At 53.7% G+C, this 6,175-nt stretch overlaps 1 protein-coding gene across 2 annotated transcripts in view; it reads left to right on the plus strand.

Moving 5' to 3' along the window:
• Positions 1–6,175, plus strand: part of LOC105529690 (rab11 family-interacting protein 3) — a 116,073-nt gene that overhangs the window by 106,070 nt on the left and 3,828 nt on the right. The window lies entirely within an intron of this gene.

A 6,175-nucleotide genomic window follows, 5' to 3' on the forward strand; every position in this document is an offset into this window, starting at 1 on the left:
ACACCGCCCGCACACTCAGTTCCCCGGTGTTCAGCTGCCACGGGCCATGTGCTTCATCAGACTCACTTCCTGGAAATGCTGTGGCCCTTGGACCCTGCTACCTTCACGCTCCTTCCCGAGGCTCCGAGGCTCCGTGCCTCTGGGCCCTGAGCTCACTCACTGTGTGTAGCGGCCGCAGGTGGAGCAGCTGCATGAACAGAGTGCACCAGGGGCGGTCACCTGGCGGGCTCGGGCCCTCGGGGTGCTGCAGTCCACACAGCACAAGCAGGCAGTGCCAGTGGGTATCAGCTGGGCCGGGGTGCAGTGGACACTGCTCTGGCCACCCCTAGCTGCCTTTAGTGTGGGAGGCGAGGCTATCTGGGGGTGTGTGCGCTGCTTCAGAACTGCCTTGACCAGAGCTCGGGGATGCCCTTCTCAGCCCTCCTCCCAGGTGGCGGCAGGTTTCCTGGAGGTCCTGAGGCAGCTTCTGGGCATGGGTGGAGCCACTGCACACCCTGCCTGGAGACAGCTCAGCTCCTCCTTTTGCCTTTCAAGAGCAAACGCCCTGGAGGAGCAGCTGAAGGAGCAGGAGCTGAGAGCCTGCGAGATGGTCCTGGAAGAGACCCGGCGGCAGAAGGAGCTCCTGTGCAAGATGGAGAGGGAGAAGAGCATCGAGATCGAGAACCTGCAGGCCAGGTAGGTGGTTCCCAACAGCCCGCCCATCCCAGAATGCTGCAGGCCAGGTAGGAGAGGTTCCCTGACAGCCTGCCTGCCCCAGAAAGCTGCAGTGGCTAGGAATAACCTGAATTTTAGAAAAAGGGGAAAAGCTATGTGGTGAAGACCTTAAAACTCCCCAAAAAGCCACAAGAAATCAGTTCAAAGACTGACCCTGTGTGGGTGTTGGTTTCTCTAAATCTACGTCTACAATATATCTAGTCTGTTTCAAACACTAATTTTTTTGTGTTTTTTTTTTTTTGTTTTTTGGGGTTGTTTTTTTGAGACAGAGTCTTGCTCTCTCCCCCAGGCTGGAGTGCAGTGGCGCGATTACAGCCCACTGCAAGCTCTGCCTCCCGGGTTCACATCATTCTTCTGCCTCAGCCTCTCAAGTAGCTGGGACTACAGGTGCCCGCCACCACACCCAGCTAATTTTTTTGCATAAAATACCAATCTTTTTTTAAGGGAACTTGACAAAATTCCTTTTACATTCATCTGGAGACATAGCCTTGGATGAGTCAGAAAAAGTGGGAAAACAATAAGGAAGAAGATTAACGATACTATATTAAAATATATCATAAAGGAGGCAGGGCACAGTGGCTCACGCCTGTAATCCCAGCACTTTGGGAGGCCGAGGTGGGTGGATCACTTGAGGTCAGGAGTGCAAGACCAGCCTGGCCAACAAGGTAAAACCCTGTCTCTACTAAACAACAACAAAAAAAAGTCAGGCATGGTGGCACGCGCCTGTAATCTCAGCTACTTGGGAGGCCGAGGCATGAGAATCACTTAAACCCAGAGGCGGAGGTTGCAGTGAGCTGAGATTGTGCCACTGAACTCTAACCTGGATGACAGAGTGAGACTCCATCTCCAAAAACAATTTAATTAAAAAATATATATATATATAAAAATAAAGGGAAAAATTATTTTTTATTTTTTTACTTATTTTTTAATTATTATTTTTTTTGATGGAGTCTTGCTCTGTCGCCCAGGCTGGAGTGCAGTGGTGCAATCTCGACTCACTGCAAGCTCCGCCTCCCAGGTTCACGTCATTCTTCTGTCTCAGGCTCCCAAGTAGCTGGGACTACAGGCACCTGCCATCACACCTGCGTAATTTCTGTCTCTTATACACATCTAGATGTGTATAAGAGACAGGGCCAGGATGGTCTTGAACTCCTGTGATCCACCTGCCTCGGCCTCCCAAAGTGCTGGGATTACAGGTGTGAGCCACTGTGTCCAGCCAAAACATCATTATTTTTAATAGCGATGGGGGTTCTTGCTGTGTTGCCCAGGCTGGTCTTGAACTCCTGGGCTCAAGCAATCCTCTCACCTCGCCCTCCCAAAGTGCTGGGATTACAGGCGTGAGCCACCGTGCCAGCCGAGGCACAAACTAATATTAAAGCAGCACAGTGCCTCGCATACTTCTCCATCTGGGAACTCATGCTGTGGATTCCTGGTGTGTGTTTACAAATACATTTGCAAGGAACGGTTCTGTAAAAGTAAAAAGCATCAGGTAACTTAAAATACCTATAATCAGAGGAATCTAGAGTTGTCTGTCCTTCTTGTGTGTCTGGGTAGTGAGAGTGGAGAAAGTTGTTTTATACAGTTTTTTGTTTGTCTGTCTGTTTTGAGATGGGGTCTTGCTCTGTGCCCTGGCTGGAGTGCAGTGGCTCTGTCATGGCTCACTGCAGACTTGAACTCCTGGGCTCAAGCAATCCTCCTGCCTCAGCCCCCAAGTCACTGGGGCTGTAAGTGTGCCCTGTCATACCCGGCTAACTTTTCCTTTTTGGTAGAGATGAGGTCTTGCTATGTTGCCCAGGCTGGTCTTGAACTCTTAGCTTTAAGCAGTTCTCCCACCTTGGCCTCATTTTGTTACTGTTGTTGGGGTTTTTGGTTGTCGTTTTTTTTCCCTCCCCATACTCTCAGCAGAGCCACCTCAGCCTCTTAAAGTGCTGGGATTATGGGCCTGAACCCCACCTCATGTGGCTTCTTTAAACTGAGCATGTACTACTTTTAGATTCTGAAATACAGTTGCTTTAAATATTCATAAAGGGATTTCAGGTTCTTTTGCTTGTGTTCCTTCCAGCTCTTAAAGCTAAGATACTTGCCTTATCTAAGAAGAGCTCCTAGGCATTTTCAAAAGTGGGTGGCAGGAAGGAGCCTGCACGCAGAGAGCTGTGCGGGATGCCCTGCACAGGGAGGCCTCCGTGCCTGCCATCGCAGTGGGGCACCGTCTTCTGGGGAGCAAGGTCAGGGCAGCCAGGAAATGTTCTCCCCTGGCCTTGGCACAGTACAGTTGAGTGGGCTCCAAATTAAAGTACGTTTCTCGTCTGTCAGCACCAGGGAGCACCTCCCGTGGGACCTGTCCACTGGGGCCGAGGTTGAGGCACAGCTGTGTGGACATCCTGCCTCCTCTGTGTGCTCTGGTGTGGAGGGGCACAAGATAGGGGTCTCACGAGGCCCTCAGGGAGCAAGCAGGGCCCAGTGTCACTGCCTCTTGTGAGCAAGCCGCCTACCTGCCCTAAGCCCTTGGGGACAGTGCCACCGTGTTCTGGACCTTGTCAGTCTCCTGCAGCTTCTTGGAGTGGCCACCAGCAACCTTGTGGTTCTCAGGGCTGCTCAGGCCCTCAGAGGCCCCTGCAGCCCCAGGTCAGCAACCTGCAGTCAACCCAGCACAGAAGCCTCTGGCATCTTGGGGACTTCCCCAGCTTGGCCTCTGCCCATCTGGTGTACAGGAAGACCCTGGTCAGTGCAATGACAGTCTCAGTCTGGGGTCCCTCAGGAGCAGAGGGCCAGGAGGCAGGACCCCCAGCACCTGCATCGGAACCTCCTGGGAGCAGCAGGGCTGGCCATCTTTGCAGTTGCAGTGCCTAGAAAACAGCTGGATTTCAGGCGCGGGGCCTCAGTGGAGATGAAAGTTAAAGCTGAAAGGGCATAGAGAAGATGGAGGAGTGGAGAGACCGGAACTTTGGACATCCTTGTTTAGGGACCGGGAAAGAAGAATATGTGTCATCAGCAGAATGGGGCTGTACGAAGGTCACAGGCAGAGATCTGAATCTCAGGACACAGGGCCTGGAAGAGGTTCTAGGAAAGGCCAGGTACCTCTGGGAGTGGGGCCCCCAGGGGCCTCCAGAAAGTATGGGAGCCCCTGGCAGGCTGCAGAGAGCTGGAGTGAAGGCTGATGGGGCCACAGTGACATGTCCACAGAGGCCAGGGCCTGACTTGCGGGTTATGGCACCTGCTGAACCCCTGGCGTTGGGGTACATGACCCATCATCAGGCACAGAGTGAACTGGGTGAACGTGGTCCTGGTGTGTGGTGCTTTCTAGCAGCATGTGAGCCAAGGAAGCCGAGGGAAGCCTTCGCTTTTGCCACGTAGCATAGCTCGTCCTTCCAAAAAATGTGAGTAGACTCCCCCGAGCCTGATACTGAAAGGAGAGAAGGCAGAAAGACTGACCCCAGCGCTGGGCAGAGCTGAGTGTGTCTGATGGACAGTGAGAGACTGGGGCAAGGAGGAAAGAAAGAGGGGCCAGGCTTCGGGAGGGCAGTGCTGCTGTGCGTGAAGCTGTGCAGCTCTTTATTTTCTTCTCTTTGCATGTCTGTAGTTTTGAAATTCAATAGAATTAAAACATAATTTGCTTTCAATAATTATGAACAAAACATGCAAGTGTTACTCTGAAAGGAGAAAACAACTGTAGGTAGAGCCATCTGGACTCCAGGGTTAGAGGTGGACAATGGAACTTACTATGCTCTGGTCAGCAAAACAACAGGAAAGGCAGATGGCAAAGGTGTAGCCCAGAAAGCACAGCTGCACACACTCCTAACACACACAACACCCTGCGCCAGCAGCTACACCGGGGTTTGCATCTCGGGGCAGCCACGCAGGCGCCACGTACCGGGGTTTGCATCTCGGGGCAGCCACGCAGGCGCCACGTACCGGGGTTTGCATCTCGGGGCAGCCACGCAGTCGCCACGTACTGGGGTTTGCATCTCGGGGCAGCCACGCAGGCGCGACGTACCGGGGTTTGCATCTCGGGGCAGCCACGCAGGCGCGACGTACCGGGGTTTGCATCTCGGGGCAGCCACGCAGGCGACACGTACCGGGGTTTGCATCTCGGGGCAGCCACGCAGGCACGACGTACCGGGGTTTGCATCTCGGGGCAGCCACGCAGGCGAGACGTACTGGGGTTTGCATCTCGGGGCAGCCACGCAGGCGAGACGTACCAGGGTTTGCATCTGGGTACATGAAGGCTCAGAAGTGGGTAGCACCAGGAACCGTGGAAGTTGGGTGAAGGCGAGGCTCACACAGGAGGGTCCCCGCCCACATACAGCTGGGTCACACCCATCCCCACCCTAGAGGAGGAGTCTGGACTGCAGAGCACCGACACACACCGGAGTGACACCAGTGAGTGCCCTTGTCCTCCTGACAAACGCCTGTGGCCAAGGGTCTGACCAGCCCCAGACAAGTTCCTGGGAGCGCGCCTGTCCTGGGCACCCCGTGGCCTCCCTGGTGGTGCAGAGGCCAGGGGGTGCTCTTGGGAAGGGATTGCATCTGCTTTGCCCCTGGTCTCAATCATCAGTTCTGCAAAGCAAGAGCAAGTCCCCTCCTGGGTAGAGGACACCTGAAGCCCTTCCCGCCCAGCCCTGTGCTGCCCCTGGGTTTCCATCTTACACCAAATTCTGGGTGTGGGTGCATGTTAGGTTGAATTAGAAGGGATGGCAGGGTAACAGGATAGTGAGGACAACTGGATTATGGAGAAGATCCAGGGTTCCTTGGAGAAATGGCCAGTTCTGAGGCTGGGACGGGAAAAGGCAGGCTGAGCCTGCAGCAGTGTGTAGTATCTGAAAATGAGGAAGTGCTTACACTAAACCCCCCCCTGCCATGAGCACAGACACAGGGTATGTCAGAGGGACACGGGCCAGCTGAAGGAGTTGCCAGACGCCAAAGCTGGAACAGTTCAAGTAACAAACTCATAGTGATAGCACTGGATTACAATCCAAAACATAAAGTTCATGAGTCCATCGTGACACAAATAAATGACTATTAATAAACAGAGAAGAGGGCCGGGTGCGGTGGCTCACACCTGTAACCGCAGCACTTTGGGAGGCTGAGGCGGGTGGATCACCTGAAGTCAGGAGTTCAAGACCAGCCTGGCCAACATGGCGAAATCCCGTCTCTACTGAAAATACAAAAATTAGTCAGGCGTGATGGCGGGCGCCTGTAATCCCAGCTACTCAGGAGGCTGAGGCAGGAGAATTGCTTGAACCCCAGGAGGTGGAGGTTGCAGTGAGCCAAGATTGCGCCACTGCACTCCAGCCTGGTGACAGAGTGAGACTCCTCCTCAAAAAAAATAAAATAAATAAAATAAAAAATAAGACTGGGCACGGTGACTCACGCCTGTAATCCCAGCACTTTGGGAGGCCGAGACAGGCGGATCACGAGGTCAGGAGATCAAGACCATCCTGGCTAACACAGTGAAACCCCG

The sequence above is a fragment of the Mandrillus leucophaeus genome, unplaced genomic scaffold, assembly GCF_000951045.1.
Source record: "Mandrillus leucophaeus isolate KB7577 unplaced genomic scaffold, Mleu.le_1.0 Scaffold78, whole genome shotgun sequence".
NCBI lineage: Eukaryota > Metazoa > Chordata > Mammalia > Primates > Cercopithecidae > Mandrillus > Mandrillus leucophaeus.